Consider the following 17,577-nt stretch of genomic DNA (forward strand, 5'->3'; position numbering starts at 1 on the left):
AAAAATAAAGGACAATAATAAAAATAAAATAAAATTGCAATTAAATAATGACTAAAATAAAAGAAATTAAAACTATAGAATTAAATTACAAATATATAAAATTCATGGTCAAAATGAAAATTATAAAAATCAGTGATTAAAATGTAAATATAAAACCTAAAGGCCCTAATTCAAAATCACAAAACTGAGTGCTAACGTGTAATTTATTCATAATTAATTAATCGGGATTAAAATAAAAATTAAATTATAAGGGACTAAAATGGTATTTACCTAAATATTTAATACTAAGACTAATGACTAAATATAAATAAATAAATTCGAAGACCGAATCAGAATATTCATAAACTTGATTTAGTGACTAAAATGGAAAATTACAAACTAAGAGGACTATGCACATGATTTCCCATGAGAGAAATTACACAGACACCGTTTTGGTAAGGGTATAAATACCCTTAAACCGGCCTTAAGAGTCATCTTCCTCATTTTTTCATTTTTGTTCTCTCTCTAAAGAGAGAACTCTCTTCTTCTTCTCTAAAATCCTCCACAGAGGGATGTCAATCATCGGTCGACCGCCGTGAACCACCACCGACATCCACCGTCGGCCAACATCCACGGTGGCCAGAGTTCACCCAACTATATCAAATCAAAGCCTTTTTCTCTCTAAAGTCGAATCCGATAATATTTTCCCCTAAAAACCTTTAGATCACCCTAGATCTAAAGAAAATCGAAGCTTTTACCTCGGTTGAAACGTCTCTGGCGATGGTTTTGAAGACCACGGTTGTATGTAGTCTTCTCTTCCTTTCTCTATTTTTCTGATATTTTTTAGGATGGGTCCAAGTTGAAAACCCGAAAGGGCGATTTGGATATCAGTTCAAGAAATCCAGACGGTGGAAGCATCTCGGCATATGAATCTTCTACAAACTCAACAAATCAGAGGAATATTGCACTCTCCTGAACGTTGTCGCATTTTCAAAGGTCCTTTAGCAAAGGTTGCATTCAAGGTCACCAAACGGTTTTTCAGCTCAGAAGTGTCTACATTATTGAGATCTAAGACATTCATTTTCACCTCATTATGTATTCATTTTTCATAATGTTTGTCATATATTATTTGTTCTTTTTTCTCATAAATAAAAGACAATCTTTTTGTCTAAACCAATTCCTTTTGAGCATCTTGGATTGAGCTTAAACTTAATGATTTATTTACTTAGGCAAAAGATAATCGCATATTACTGTACAAAGATTCATTGAAAAGTACATGTACCCGAAGCCGATTAAGGCTCATGCACATACTTGAGATGGTCGAGAAGTATTTCCCAAATCAAGAAGTAAATAGAATGTGCACATCATATTGAAACATTTAAAGAATTCAAATATCAAGGATCATAACTTCAAGATCTCAAAACCAAGAGTCAACAACGACAGGCCACTAGAGATCGAGATTTCTCTTCAGAGCCCAAGATAACACCTGTTGCATATGCATTTTAGGCATACCTAAGAGCATTGCATCCATAGCATCACATATATGCATAACTTTTTCAGGTTTTAGCTAGAGTCAATTTTCAACTTCGCAAATAAGGATATTGGACTCGAAACGACACTATTTGCTCGAGAGTAGATTTCAACTTCGCAACGAAGGATATCTAGCTCGAAGCCAAACTTCAAAATAAAGGGGTCATCCACGATTTCAACTTCACGGCCAAGGGAATCGTGTCCACCCGTAACATACAATACTTGGATTTCAACTTCACGGCGAAGGATATTCAAGTCAAGGCTCAACTTCACAACGAAGGGGCCATCAACGATTTCAACTCTATGACAGAGGATATCGTACCCACACATCCACGATTTCAATTCCACGATGGAGGATATCATGCCATTCGGGGCTCAACTTCACGGCGAAGGGGCTTCCCAATTTCATAACCAATTTCAACTTCACAGCGAAGGATATTGGACCCAAGACAACACAAGCTCAACTTCACGACGAAGGGGCGGTTGATTGTCAACAAACAACTTTCAGAGTTAATTTCAACTTCACAACGAAGGATATTGGACTCAAGACAGCACAAGCTTAACTTCATGGTGAAGGGGCGGCTGACTGTCAACAAACGATTCCCCAATTTCAGATCCAATTTCAACTTCACAGCGAAGGATATTGGACCCAAGACAGCACAAGCTCAACTTCAAGGCGATGGGGCGGCTGACTGTCAACAAATAATTTTCCAGTTCCAGAACTAATTTCAACTTCACGACGAATGATATTGGACTTGGAGCAATACAACTTACTTGGATTTTAACTTCACGACGAAGGATATCCAATTCTCAGGCTCAACTTCACAACGAATGGGCCACCCACGGTTTCAACTTCATAACACGACGAAGGATATCCAATTCTCAGGCTCAACTTCACAACGAATGGGCCACCCACGGTTTCAACTTCATAACAAAGGGAATCGTGCACACAAGCAACATCCATCTCTAGATTGGATTTCAACTTCATGACGAAGGATATCCAACTCAAAGAAGGAGTGTCTGTCAATAAACTTTCCAGTTTCAGAGTCAATTTCGACTTTACGACGAAGTATCTTGGGCCAGGAGACGATTCAGAGGCTACTTGTCAAGAGCTTTGAGTTCGATTTCAACTTCACGACGAATGATATCATGCTCAGAAGCTTCTAGTTCAACTCAACCTCACGACGAGGGAGTCATCTCATATTTCAATTCGAATTGATATACCATTTGTAACATCAGATTTCAACTCTACGATAGAGGACATTCGATATAGGCGAAATTTGTGTCTTTCAATCTTTTCTCTATTTTCGTTACACGATAATGAGCAAAGAGGGGCAGCTGAAGACACTTAATTCCGTCCAAATTATAATATATTTTTATATAATAGTATAAATTATAATTTTTTTTTACAGATCCAACATATGTGACCCAACAGAGTATTCTGACCCAAAACACGTAACAATGACCCAAAGTATAGGAGATTAGGGTTTTTAGAACCCTCATTCGTTCGTATCATCTAGCACCGCAAACCCATTCAGCCGAGGACTCCTCGCCACGCACGCCTCTCCAACGATCCAAGTTCTCCGGCACAAGGAAAGCACATGAGGCCAACACCCACAACAAACCAATAACTCAGTTAGAGTTTCATTCGGAGTAAAACTCCCAAAAATAGGGTGGCTTGAATATTATAAATAGCATGTAATCCCTAATGTAATTTTTTACACGGTGGATAAGCAATAAAGAGCAGAAATTACAAGCAAATCATAGCCATTCCGAAGCACTTATATTTCGAAAAAATAAAGGTAAAATCGTACCTTTGCATGTTATTTTTGTGCCATTTCTGTGTTTTGATTCAAGAGTAACTCCAAAAAACTGTTTTGAGCCAATGACCAAGGGGGAGATTTCGAAGATTTGACTTCAGATCTACGCTCCCCAAAGGCTTTTTTGCAAAAACAAAACACGTTTTTAAACTGAGGGTACGAAGACCTTTTTAAAAATCAATTTTTTCGAGTATTGCCGCCGATGAACGGCGGTCGGCGAGGCGACATTGGTCGTGTTCTGGGTTTCCATGAACCCAGGCGATGGCCGGTTCTTCATAATGAAGAACATAAGAGAGCATTTGCTTTGAGGAGAAGAGATGATTTGGTTTTGAGATGGAAAATGAGAGAATTAGAAAAACATTTGGCTTATATATTAAGTCCATTCGACCCGTTTGGACCGTGACCCGATCCGCGTGTTCCCTCAGACCCGCGTGTTTTTAAAACGCAAATGGAGCAATCCCATTTTTGGTCCCTCGCAGATTTAATCCATTTATTTTGACCCTAAATCCTAATTTAAGCCCTGATTCTCTCTTAATTTGGTCATTTAATTCGATTTTCCTTTCAATTCGATCCCCCCACATTTGACTGTAAATCCCGAACACTCTTTAAATTCGCTCACAACTTTCTTTCTTTTTGCATTTTAGTCCTTGTTATATGTATATCGCTTATTATTTATTATTATTTTTTTTCTTTTTATCCTTTCCGTTTTTTTTGTATTTATTATACTTTTTAGTATCTTATTATACTTTTTTTATATAAATATACTGTTTATTTATTATTATTATTTATTATCATTAACGTGTATATATATATTTTATTTAGTTTCATCTTTATTATTATTGTCTATGTACATATTTAGTTATCTTTTTCTACTTTATATATGTATATATTTTTTTAGTTTTGCAATTTATTACTATTATATCATATACTTATTTCTTTTTGTTGCATTGTTACTCATTTTTTGTTTATTGTTTATTTATGTTTTATTATTATTAGTAGTAGTATATATTTTATATATTTTATTTCATTTTATTTTGTGAACTTTTTATTGTATTGATTTATTTATTTGTTCATTTTTATCATTTTTTATCTCATTTTCTTTATCTTCACTTTTTCATCTCTAACACTTTTCTTGATGCTTTAAGGGTACGTTTTCAAAAACGGTTAAAGGTAAGTTATTCGGGTCGTCATTTTACCTTTTAATTAAAAATTACAATTTTCTTAACTAAAGATAACTGGAAATTATATATTACCGAAAGGGCAGTTCAAGGGTGCTAACCCTTCCTTGACTGTAACCGACTCCCGAATCCGACACATCTCTGGTAAGACGCTGATCATGTAAGAAATAAGGTATCCGATCAACCCATTTTGTTTCAAATAAATGATCGGTGGCGACTCCAATCCATATTATTCAAGTCGAAGCCCAATTCCGGACGAACCGAGAGACGGTTCCGACAAATATGATAGGGGCGAAAGTGATAAATTTATCATACTATATGAGCAAAATTACCCTTTTGCCTATTTTAAATAAACAGAATTTGCACAAACCAAAAGGAAATCAATAGTTAAATGAATGATTGTTATTTTTACATATATTATTTTGCAATCACCCAAGACTAATAAAAATATAGATTTTGGATAATAGGAAGCTTAACGCTCTCACTTTAAATGATATTTGATATTATTATGAAAATATATCCATATTATCATACTTTTATTATATCATCTGTAAATAAAAAACTAAATTTATTGTTTTAATCCATATTTAGTAAAAGTTTAAATATAATTCCCACGATCCTACTAAAATAAAACAAAAAAATGTATATATCTTTTCATATAAAAATTAGCTTTCTTCTACGTTGTATGTATAATAAAATTTAAATTAATTAAATTAAGACGTTATTCAATTACTATAAAACAATGTCTAAATACTGGTCGGTAGTCACGTACAAGTAAAAATAATTTTGACCTATATTGGGTTTTCAGACAAATGCCCTTTTCAATTGATCTAAAATGCAGCTTTAGAAACAAAACCAACATGCTTTTTACAGACCAACTGCAATGAATTCTATTGTTGTAACTAATTTTATCTAACACTTCTAATTCGTGAAATGTTGAAGAATTGGGTCACCCAACATTGCGATTTCATGGATGAGATTTAACTAAAATAAATATAGATACACAAATTACATAAAACAATGGGAAAATCCTATAAATTATGAAATTGGACCAAATCATGATGGATTAAATTAGGCTTAAATTAATACACAAATCAAGTGATTTCAATGGTAAAGAAATCGTTGTTATTCTTTGATATCTCGGATTCGAGCACCTGAAATGTCGGAAGCGTGAACGTTCAATGTCAAATGGTTGAGAGTTATCTTTATACAAATATTGTCTTGGAATTATCATAGATTAATAAAAGAGAATACACTTAAACTAAAACAAATACTTAAACTATGCTATTTTCTTGCTTTAGATACTTAAATTATTTTTTTGTCAAACTAGGTATTTAAATTATTATATGTAACCACTTAAAGTACCATAATTATTTTTTGGTTAAAATAAGTCTCTATACTCTTTTTTACTTTAAGCCCCTAAAATATTTTTTTAGTCAAAACAAGTACCTAATTTTGTATGGCATGTCAATATGTTATTGATTGAAAAATAATTTCTAACTGAAAAATTATAAGGATTTAAAATATTTAAATATAATAATTTATGTACCTAATTTGACCAAAAATAATTAAAGTACCTAAAGCAAAAAAACATAATTTAAGTACTTATTTTTACTCTAAACCATTAAATTATTCAAAATATATTCCTATTATACACCTAATTAATAAGAATAATCTATTCCATAGTTACTTTATATGTCATATTAATGTTTAAGTTATTTTTCAATCCTAATTATTAAAGATAAAGGAGAAAAGAAATAAATTTATATATTTAATTAAAATAGAAAAAATATATATTAAATAGAACTGTAAAATTAATTAAAAAAATAAACTTTAAAATTAAAATTAGATATAAAAATATATTTATTTTTTGGAAAAGAAAGATGAAATCCATCCAGCTCATTGTTCTGAAATAGTGATTCGACCTCACGTGGGAGAATTGGCAGTTCAAGTTGTAAAGTTTTCATCAAACCCACATTTCTGACAGCTGTTAAATTGTTCAATGCTGCCAAGTGGCAGCAATATAGAGATGAAATAAAATTTAATTTTCATATTTAATTTTAGTTTTAATTATTTTAAACATAAATTTAACTTTAAAGTTTTGGAAACAACTTTAAAGTCAAAACTCATCATTTTAGATACTGATATGAAAATTTTAATATTATTATTGTAGTTGTTATATTTCATATAAATTATAATATATTAATAATTTATAATTTATAAATTATAATGGTCATCCACTGACAGCTAAAACAATATGCTTAATTTCCCCAAATTTGTTTATTATGATTGACATAATGATCTTGCTTTTCCATGAAATGGTCAATAAATTTTACAAATACCTTTTAGATTTTGTTTTCAACTCCGCCGCCCAATTTCACTATCGTTTACATATATCGAGCTCATTTTAGAGTCTTAGATTATTATATATATATATAATTATTTTTTGTATTTTTTATTGATAATATATCCTTTATTTTAAAATTTATAAATTAACTCTAAAATTTAAAAAATTTATCCTCCTAACATAAACTCTCATCCACCCCTACTTGAGACCACTTTTTGAATTAAATTATTGCGCGATCCTAACTGATATTTTCTTTGCTTTCAGTGTTTCAGAATTTCCTCATATAACAGCTTATGGTTAGTGAAGTCCAAGAACATGCCGTCATGTGGGTGTTGTAACCGATTTTCGTCCGGGAACGAATTTTATTGGCGGAAAAGTAATGTGAATAAATAAATGACTTTTTTAAGAAAATATTTTGGAGTCGCCATCGACCTTTAGGGTTAGGTATGGTCGAATACCTAAAACTCATCTTTTAAAATAGTTATTAAGAAAACACCATTTTAAAGGATAAACCAGTCTGCGCATAACTAAAAATTCATTCTTTTTAGTGATAAAAGTGATTTGTGGTCGGTTACGTTTGAGGAAGGATTAACATCTCCAACACGCCCAAAATTGGTACCATTGATTATAAATTGTCTCTATTAGTGAAATTTAAGAACTCGAATATGAATTTAATTTATGATCCTATTATTTCAGATATTAAAATAATTTTTACAAAATTAAAGTAAATAGGGTATTTATTTATTTAAAAATATCGGAGAATGATATCTAGTTACTTTAAGATAACCCCTTTCTGAGTATTTAAAAATAAATAAATATTATTATTTAATCAAATTATGAAATTGTTCAAATTATATTGTATTTCATGTAAATATTAGTGACTAAAACATAAATAAATAAAAATAAATAAATAATTAAATTACTATATTTAAAGTATTGAAAAATAAAGGACAATAATAAAAATAAAATAAAATTGAAATTAAATAATGACCAAAATTAAAGAAATTAAAACTATAGAATTAAATTGCAAAATATATAAAATTCATGGTTAAAAATGAAAATTATAAAAATCAGTGATTAAAATGTAAAATATAAAACCTAAAGGCCCTAATTCAAACTATCACAAAATCTGAGTGCTAACAGTGTAATTTATCCATAATTAATTAATCGGGATTAAAATAAAATTAATTAAATTATAAGGGACTAAAATGGTATTTACCCTAAATATTTATTAATACTAAGACTAATGACTAAATTATAAATAAATAAAATTCGAAGACTGAATCAGAATATTCATAAACTTGATTTAGTGACTAAAATGGAAAATTTACAAACTAAGAGGACTACGCACATGATTTCCCATGAGAGAAATTACACAGACACCCCTCACCAAAACGTTGATACCCTTTAAACCGGCCTTAAAGAGTCATCTTCCTCATTTTTTCATTTTTGTTCTCTCTCTAAAGAGAGAACTCTCTCTTCATTCTCTCTAAAATCCTCCACCGGAGGGATGGCAATCATCGGCCGACCGCCGTGAACCACCACCGACATCCACCGTCGGCCACCATCCACGGTGGCCAGAGTTCACCCAACTATATCAAATCGAAGCCTTTTTCTCTCTAAAGTCGAATCCGATAATATTTTCCCCTAAAAACCTTTAGATCACCCTAGATCTAAAGAAAATCGAAGCTTTTACCTCGGTTGAAACGTCTCTGGCGATGGTTTGAAGACCAACGGTTGTAGGTAAGTCTTCTCTTCCTTTCTCTATTTTTCTGATATTTTTTTCCTTAGTTGCTCGATGGTTGCTCTCTGTGTGTGTCTTCATGTTTTTCTCGCCATTTTGGTTCGTCTCTTCCTTGTTGTCTCTGTTTTTTCTTCTTTGGAAAATCGGTGGCTTTTATAACCACCACAGTGTCTCTCTTGAACCGGGTAAAGGAGGGATTTTTCGATGAGTCACCAAACTATAGTGGTGGCTCATCTTAGGGCTTCAACGTGGAGGGGCAGCTGTTGCTTTTAGAGTCTTCGGCGAGACGTCGTGGTAGCGGGGCGTCGGCAGTGGTTAGTGGCAGCAGAGGCAGCGGTCGCGTGGCCCTAGGGTTTTTTGGCTGGAAGCATTATGACCGTTGGATCGCTCCAGATCCAACGACTGCACTCACTGGCGGTTGTAGCTGAGATGATGAAACCTTAGTTGGGTTTAGGGTTATTGTTAGACCAGGTCGGTGTTGGGTCAACCCGAATCTGGGCCTGGGATCAGGTTTGAATCGATTCTGGGCCTTCGGGTTTGATGTAATTGGGTTTGTAATATTAATAATAATATTTAATAATAATAATAATAATATTTATTTATAATAATAATAATAATAATAATAATAATAAAGAGACAAAAATTTAATGTCTACAGCTGCCCCTCTTTGCTCATTCTTGTGTTAAAAAGAATAGGACAAAGACGAAAAGATAATAAATTTTTATCCATTTGACTTCTCTTGATTAAGACAGAATTGTTGAACCATCAAGTGATGGATTCGAATCTTTGCTGAAATCCATATTTTCAAAACTTGTATAATATGGTAATTTTTTGCTGATCTTTGGAATTCCTGTCAAATATTCATATATGAATAAAAATGTGAAATGAATGCAAAGAAATTTATTTGAAGAGGAACTATCTCAAGTGAGATAAAATTTAATTGAAAACATCCTGCACTGAAGGTCTTATGGACGGCCCGCAAGACTTACAAATCAAGAAACTCTCGAAGGCTTAGTTTTTTTGTTGTCAAGGAACCCCTTTGTTAGGCTTAGCTTCCTTTAACAACTCTTTTGAGATAATTAGTAAACCCCCGAAGGATTGGTTTCTAAAATCTCATTTGAAAACATCCTGCACTGAATGTCTTATGGATGGCCCGTAGGACTTATAAATCAAGATACCCTCGGAGGCTTAGTTTCTTAGTTGTCAAGGAACTCCTTTGTTAGGCTTAGCTTCCTTTAACAGCTCTTTTGAGATAATTAGTAAACCCCCGAAGGTTTGATTTCTAAAATATCATTTGAAAACATCCTGCTCGGAGGTCTTATGGATGGCCCAGAGGTCTTATCATCTTGCTCGGAAGGCTTACAAATGACCCGGAGGATTTAAACATCAAGAAACCCTTGAAAATCAAGCTTAGTTTCTTGGTTATCAAGGAACCCCTTAAAAGGCTTAGTTTCCTTTAACAACTCTTTTAAGATAATTAAGAAACCCCTGAAAGGCTTAGTTTCCAAAATCTCATTTGAAAACATCCTGCCCGGAGGTCTTATGAATGGCCTGAATGTCTTATCATCTTCAGGAAATAGTTTACTATGTAAGAAACTTTGGAAATTGTTTTCTTACTATTCAACAATTTCAGTTTTCAGAAAAGATTAAATGAGAAACTTTGGAAATCGTTTTCTCATTTTTCAAAATAACTTGTTGATTGGGTAATATGCCCCATTTCAAAATAATGTTTCTTCTGTGGATTGCGTCCATCTATTCTTCAGATGTTTGAGTGATTCCTGCATTTGAGGTTTGAATTATACATTCTTCTTGTAAGGTATTTTGTTATCATGATTTTTTTTTCATATGAAAACCTGTAAAACTTCATGTTTGAATGCAATCAAATGTATCAATATAATGCATTTTCTATTATGCAAATGATGTTCTTATGAATGTATGAATTTTGATGCAATCTTCATTTGATTTCAAAGTGGCGAATTTGATCTTCTTCCACTTGATCATTCCTTTCCAGGGTTTACTTCGAATATCAGTGTAGCAACTTATGCTATCAAGCTTTCATTTCTGAAGAACCATTTGATCAACTTGTATCTTTGTGTCTTCTTTGTTTCGTTAAAGTCTCAGAAGAAATGTTTCATTTATAGAACTCTTGCCGTAATCAGAATTATGGCCTTGATGCCCCTATTTTGTCTTCTTTGTATCTTTGTGTCTTCTTAGTTGGTTTCACTAGTTTCTTGTTGTTGAAATTTTAGCTCCCCTTTTGTGGAAAGAAATCTTCATCATATATCGCTTCTAAACTTGGGGGTTGAAGAAAACAAACTTCATCTTGGGTTCATAAATGAAAACACCATATGATCGCAACATTGGTTCAACACTATAATCACTGGTTCATAAAACATTTGACAACACATTCATCATTTCTTGTGGCTTCTGCACAGATGTTCACAAAACATTTGACAACACATTCATCATTTCTTGTGGCTTTTGCATAGATGTTCGCAAAACATTTGACAACACATTCATCCTTTCCTGTGGCTTATGCACAGATGTTCGCCAGTGAAGCTCTTTGCATAGTGGTCAGAGCTTTTGTATGATGTCACAAGACCACACTCAGTGGGAATACAAATGGGACGCTTTGGCATGCCAACATCAAATGATTAGAATAATGCAACTGTATGATGAACAAAGTAAATATGTATAATCAGTTCCACTGTCACTATTTCACCATTTTCATTCTTCATAGCTTTCTGTCTCTTTGGAAATATTTACTCAAATAAATGATCTTAACACAAGATGATGTGGGCCTTCAACATGCTCTAGTATTTGCTGATATGAATGTTCAAAATGCATTCAAAATTGTTTATTGCTGATGTGAGCCTTCAAAATGCCCCACATGGGTCATTTCTGTCTGAAATGGGCCTTCAAAATGCCCCAAGTTTTCATATAAATGTGAGCTTTCAAAATAACCCACATGGATCATTTATAGTTGAAATGGGCTTTCACCATGCCCTTTTAGAACAAACTAATCATTCTTGATGAGTTGTTGATAATGTCACAAAAGAGCGTTTACAAGTGCAATTCTCCAGACTTTCTGACTTATTGAACCACTTGCTTTCAAGAATGTGAAATGATTCATCATTCTGGCCTCGTTTATTTTTTTCTCCAATAGAGGTAGAATAGGCATCAACTTGCTTCAAGGACCTTCCTCATTTGAAACTGTCCTATTTGAAAATGTTATTCCTCTTTTCTTTATTGAAGAATGAAAGAGTTTTATAAAATATTGCTTCTTACAGGTTCACAATAGAATTAAATCATAAGCATGAATTCAAAGAATATCAAAAGAATCAACAACTTTTTAATGTTTGAGAATTATAGCTCTTTGACAAGTATCAAAATTTGGTTTGGTTTCAGGATGGCTTTCTTATTTTCTATGGTTACATCTATTTAAGATGTCACTTCTCTCTCGCTCTTTGTGAACTTTTCCACATGCCTCACTTTAAGGACTTGGTATTTTAAACGGATAAGTACAAAATGACGCAACTAGTATAACCAATTACTTAGACTATCTAGAATACCTCTATTTCAGTTCTCTGGAATCTTCCATTTGTGTTACCTTTGTAAACTCTAGCAAATGCAGTGCGAAAATATCAATCTAAAAATGAAATTTCTAAGTGCTCGTGTGAGGTTGACTATAATAGGTGTTCCTTAACTCCCTTAGCAACTTCTTCTCTTTCTTCTCTTTCTTTTTCTTTTTTTCTTTTTCTTCTTTTCTTTTTTTATTTGCTATTTGAAAATTATCCATAAAGTCAGGGCAATTAACCAATTGCTCTAGAGGGACAATTTTATTGCATATAATATTATAACAGGCTAGCTGAATATTATCCATAAAGCCAGGGCAATTAACCAATTGCTTTAGAGGGACAACTGAAGATTTATTGTATATATAATATAATATGAGTATAAGGCTCCAACTTCTTAAGCTTGTTAAGAAGAACCTGTTATAGTCTAAGTGTTTTGGGTGGAAATCAGAAAATCTCTTCGTTAAAATTCAATTCTTAAGCAACTGACTTAAACTGGATTTATCTATTTGTGAAGATTACGTTCGTCATCAAACGTCATCAATAGAAAATGAGTCTAGTCGGTTTTGTAATGTAATAAACAAATGATGCCCCATGTTGTACGATCCTATATATAAATACCAAGCTTTTTTGCAATTCCTTTCAATAGGAGAAGACTATCTCATATTTGTAATAGGATAATGTTTGGGTATATTTCTTCTGAGGTAAGGTCAAGGGTCATTGTTTTTCCAGTTTTCAATCTTGATATTTTGCCAAAGATTATAATTCTAATCATGAAGAGTTTTTTAATCTCGTTGATATTCAAAGAACTGCAAGATTGCAAAATTAATTCAATGCTCATAACCTTAAAAGCAACACAAATTTATTTATTGCACAAAAGGCAGAGAAAGGAACAAAAAAACAAGTTCAAACAGGATGCTGAAAATAGAAAGGTACTACAGTGGTAGATAACAACTTCCACTTGTTTATTTAGCATGCCCCATCATTTCCTATAATGTTGGGTGTGTAATCGAACCAGATCCTTGTCCTTATTTGCCCCCCATTTCTTGATCGTGTCTACTTTTTTGGATAAACTTTCAGATGAACAAATATCTCTTTTTTCCTGAGCAGTTTCTTGGTAAAATCTCATCATCATCTTTTTCTTCCACGATTGGAAATTGGGCTCAATTTTAGATCCAGAACAAATTTCCTTGGTGATGATAGTTTTGTCTTGGTTCTGAATACTCATTGTAGCTACAATTGTGGTAGTTTTCACCAGACTCCTTAAATTGCCCTATGCCTCACTTGTTTTCAGAAAATCTGATATATGTGTCTGAGGTGTCTTCTAGGTTACATCTGCCCCATTCCTTCTTAGACCTATGGGCCAATCTCGAATTACCTTTCCTTTCATTTATTCATTTCTCATCTTATTCTCATTCTTTAGTATCAGAGAAGTATCGGGAGTTGAATATGCCATACATACTTTACTTGTTTTGACACTATCAACTCCATTTTGGGGATTGACTCTCAATTGTCTGACCAAAATAGACAGATTATTAACATCCACTTCTATGATTCCCTGAACCACAAGGTCTTAAACTTGTCGTTTGAAGTTACCACAATTCTTGATGGAGTATCCTTAGGATCCAACATGATATTCACAAGAAACTTTCTCATTATACCAACTTGGGTAAAGAAGTAACAAAGGCTTAGCCTGACATGGAGTAATAATCTGGGCTTGGAGCAACTTGTAATATAACTTGCTGCACAAAACTGAAGGAAAATTGGGTAGAAATTCTTTTAACCTAATTTTTTCCTTGTCATCATCTTGAAAACCTTGTGAAAGATCGTCTAGATTTTTGCTTTGTTTAGCTTTCTTCAATGGCACTTGAACTTCTTCAATGCTTCTCTTCAACTTAATCTTTGTTGCATTTTCCGAGATCATACCCGATTTTTGGAGACTTATTGGATTTCCACATTCCCTGACAAGTTCCTGGTCATATGTTTTCATCGCATCAGCTACACCACTAACATTAATAATTCGATTCAAATTTGTTACAACATGATCCTATAAGGGTTTCTCTCCATGGATCATATTATTCATCATGTCCATTAATTTGGTTATATGTTCTTTTGAATCAGCCTGGAACTAGTTTGCTTGATAAATCTTCTCTTGTTGAGTCTTGATAAGTTGCTCTTGGAGTTTCTCGATTTTACCAACCCTTGCTAAAATCTCATTCATGGCTCTTATCTTTCTCTAGGAAGACCAAGTTAGCTCCAATTTGATTTCAAAAATTTTATCATGGAATCCTCCACGAATTATTCTCATATTTTCATGATTAAATGCATATAATATAGTTTGAAACTAACAAAATGCGAATGCATGATATAACATTGAAACTACAAATGTAATTAAGCAAGGATACGAATGTAAATGAAAATGTAAGAATGTAGATGTAAAATGAAAATGCAAATGTATGTATGAAAAAGGTGTTACTCAAGAATGATCATCTTAAAACAGCCTTCATTAAACACAAAAGTTTCGGTACATCAAACAAAACTTTACATATAAGGATAGCTTTCACTCCTAACTTCAACAAATATTTACATATAGGGGATAACTTTCACTCCTAACTTCTCTAAAGCTAAGTTAGTTTCCATTCATGCTCAAAAGTTGAGTTATCAATCTTCTTCAATTCCTTCTAAAGTCAGCTAAGTCTATCAACTTATGAGCCATATTGCTTGTCTGGATAACAGCTTCTTCCATGACATTGTCTTTTTTCTTCATCTTCTGTGTCAACTTTCGAAGTTGTAGGCAATGTTGCTTATTCTCCTTTGTGAGGGAATATTTATGGTTACGGAGTTCTTGGACAAGATCTTCATGTATGTTGCAGCTCTTTTTCAGTTTGGTGACCTATGTTATCCACTCTTTTGGGGTGTTTCTTATGCCAGCATTTTGAAAGGTTTGACTGATCTTTTGGAAATCCTCACACATAGTTTTCATCTTTGTATTTAATTTCTTGTTTTCATCCTTCAAATAACATGCTTGAGCTTCATAAAAACCTCTTTTATTCTGAATGCCCATACTAATACTCTTACCGTTGAATACTTTTGGTATCAATCTAACAAGATCTTTGTGTGCATAGCTCTCTTATATCCTCGGAGTTCCCTCAGGATGCCATTCCTCGGCTGCGTCATAGTTTGCTTGATCATAAAACTTTTTGTCCATATATGAAAAACTTTTCAATTTGATGTCCACTCTCGAATCAACACCTTCTCCTTATAACATGATCATGTAATGCAAGCAAAAAAATCAATATAAACAAGTTAAAACAAAATAAAATGTATGAAAAATAAACATGAGAAAGGAAAAATTAAAATGGTTAGTACCAATTAATGGAAAAAATCCTATCTATCATGGTATCTATATATAAATCTTAACCTCATGCTTTCTAGTTACATGCTTTGTTGGGAAAAATTAACCTAGTCGCATGATTTCTAGTTCTCATGCATTTATTCAAAAAAATCAAATTAATTAAAATCTAGAGCTTATTTATCCTTTGTGTACACCTACATACAGAGTTTCAACATTGTCTTAGATCAGGTGAATTTCTAGGGTTTATTATATGCAGGGTTTCGGTTCTACGAGTAAAGGTACTCGATATGTCCTTGTTGGTGCCCCTTGGGCTGCCAAACCCTCAATCCTAGTTCATTACAGACTAAAGTGGATCGGGTTTAATTCGATGGGACATATTTTCCTATGCATGACTCGGAGAATAAATTCTCACAAAGATATAAAGCATATGAACCCTGAAAGCTACTTGCTAGGTCTGACACAGAGAATAAATTCTCACGAATACATCGCTTTCACTCCCACTTAAAAGGGAAAAACTCGAGTATAAAAGATTATGTTATGCAATGCACGCGTTGTGTGTGAAGATAAATTTTCACACAAAAATTAATATCTAAAAATCAGTTAAATATTAATATACAAGAGTATAAAATAAATTGAAAGAAATCAAAAGAATCATAAATTAAATAAAATTTAATTCTCAATTTCCTACTATAGAGACAATATATAATCGATTTAGGTTTGACCAGGGTCCCCAGCGGAGTCACCAAGCTGTCGTAACCGGTTTTCACCCGGGCACGAATTTCATTGGCGGAAAAGTAATGTGAATAAATAAATGGCTTTTTTAAAGAAATGTTTTGGAGTCATCATCGACCTTTAGGGTTAGGTAGGTCGAATACCTAAAAATCATCTTTTAAAATAGTTTTTTTTAAGAAAACACCATTTTAAAGGATAAACCAGTCTGCGCATAACTAGAAATTCATTCTTTTTAGTGATAAAAAGGATTCGTGGTCGGTTACGTTTGGGGAAGGATTAGCCCCCCCCACAACGCCCAAAATTGGTACCCATTGATTATAAATCGTCTCTATTAGTGAAATTTAAGAACTCGAATATGAATTGAATTTATGATCCTATTATTTCATATATTAAAATAATTTTTATAAAATTAAAGTAAATAGGGTATTTATTTATTTAAAAATATATGAAAATGACATCTAATTACTTTAAGACAACCCCTTTTTGAGTATTTAAAAATAAATAAATATTATTATTTAATCAAATTATGAAATTGTTCAAATTATATTGTATTTCATGTAAATATTAGTGACTAAAACATAAAAAAATAAAAAAATAATAATTAAAGTACTATATTTAAAGTATTGAAAAATAAAGGACAATTATAAAAATAAAATAAAATTGCAATTAAATAATGACTAAAATAAAAGAAATTAAAAATATAGAATTAAATTACAAAATATATAAAATTCATGGTCAAAATGAAAATTATAAAAATTAGTGATTAAAATGTAAAACGTAAAGACCCTAATTCGAAATATCATAAAATCTGAGTCTAACAGTGTAATTTATCGATAATTAATTAATAGGGATTAAAATAAAAATTAATTAAATTATAAGGGATTAAAATGGTATTTACCCTAAATATTTATTAATACTAAGACTAATGACTAAATTATAAATAAATAAAATTCAAAGACCGAATCAGAATATTCATAGACTTGATTTAGTGACTAAAATGGAAAGTTTACAAACTAAGAGGACTGCGCACATGATTTTCCCATGAGGAAAATTAAACGGACACCCCTCACCAAAACAGTATCGTTTTGGTGAGGGTATAAATACCCTTTAAACCGGCCCTAAAGAGCCATCTTCCTCATTTTTTTCATTTTTGTTCTTTTTCTAAAAAGAGAACTCTCTTTTTCTTCTCTCTAAAATCCTCCACCGGAGGGACGGCGATCATCGACCGACTGCTGTGAACCACCACCGACATCCACCACCGACCACCATCCACGGTGGCCGGAGTTCACCCAACTATATCAAATCGAAGCCTTTTTC

Source organism: Hibiscus syriacus, unplaced genomic scaffold, assembly GCF_006381635.1.
Source record: "Hibiscus syriacus cultivar Baekdansim isolate YM2019G1 unplaced genomic scaffold, ASM638163v2 tig00111131_pilon, whole genome shotgun sequence".
In the NCBI taxonomy this organism is placed as follows: Eukaryota; Viridiplantae; Streptophyta; class Magnoliopsida; order Malvales; family Malvaceae; genus Hibiscus; species Hibiscus syriacus.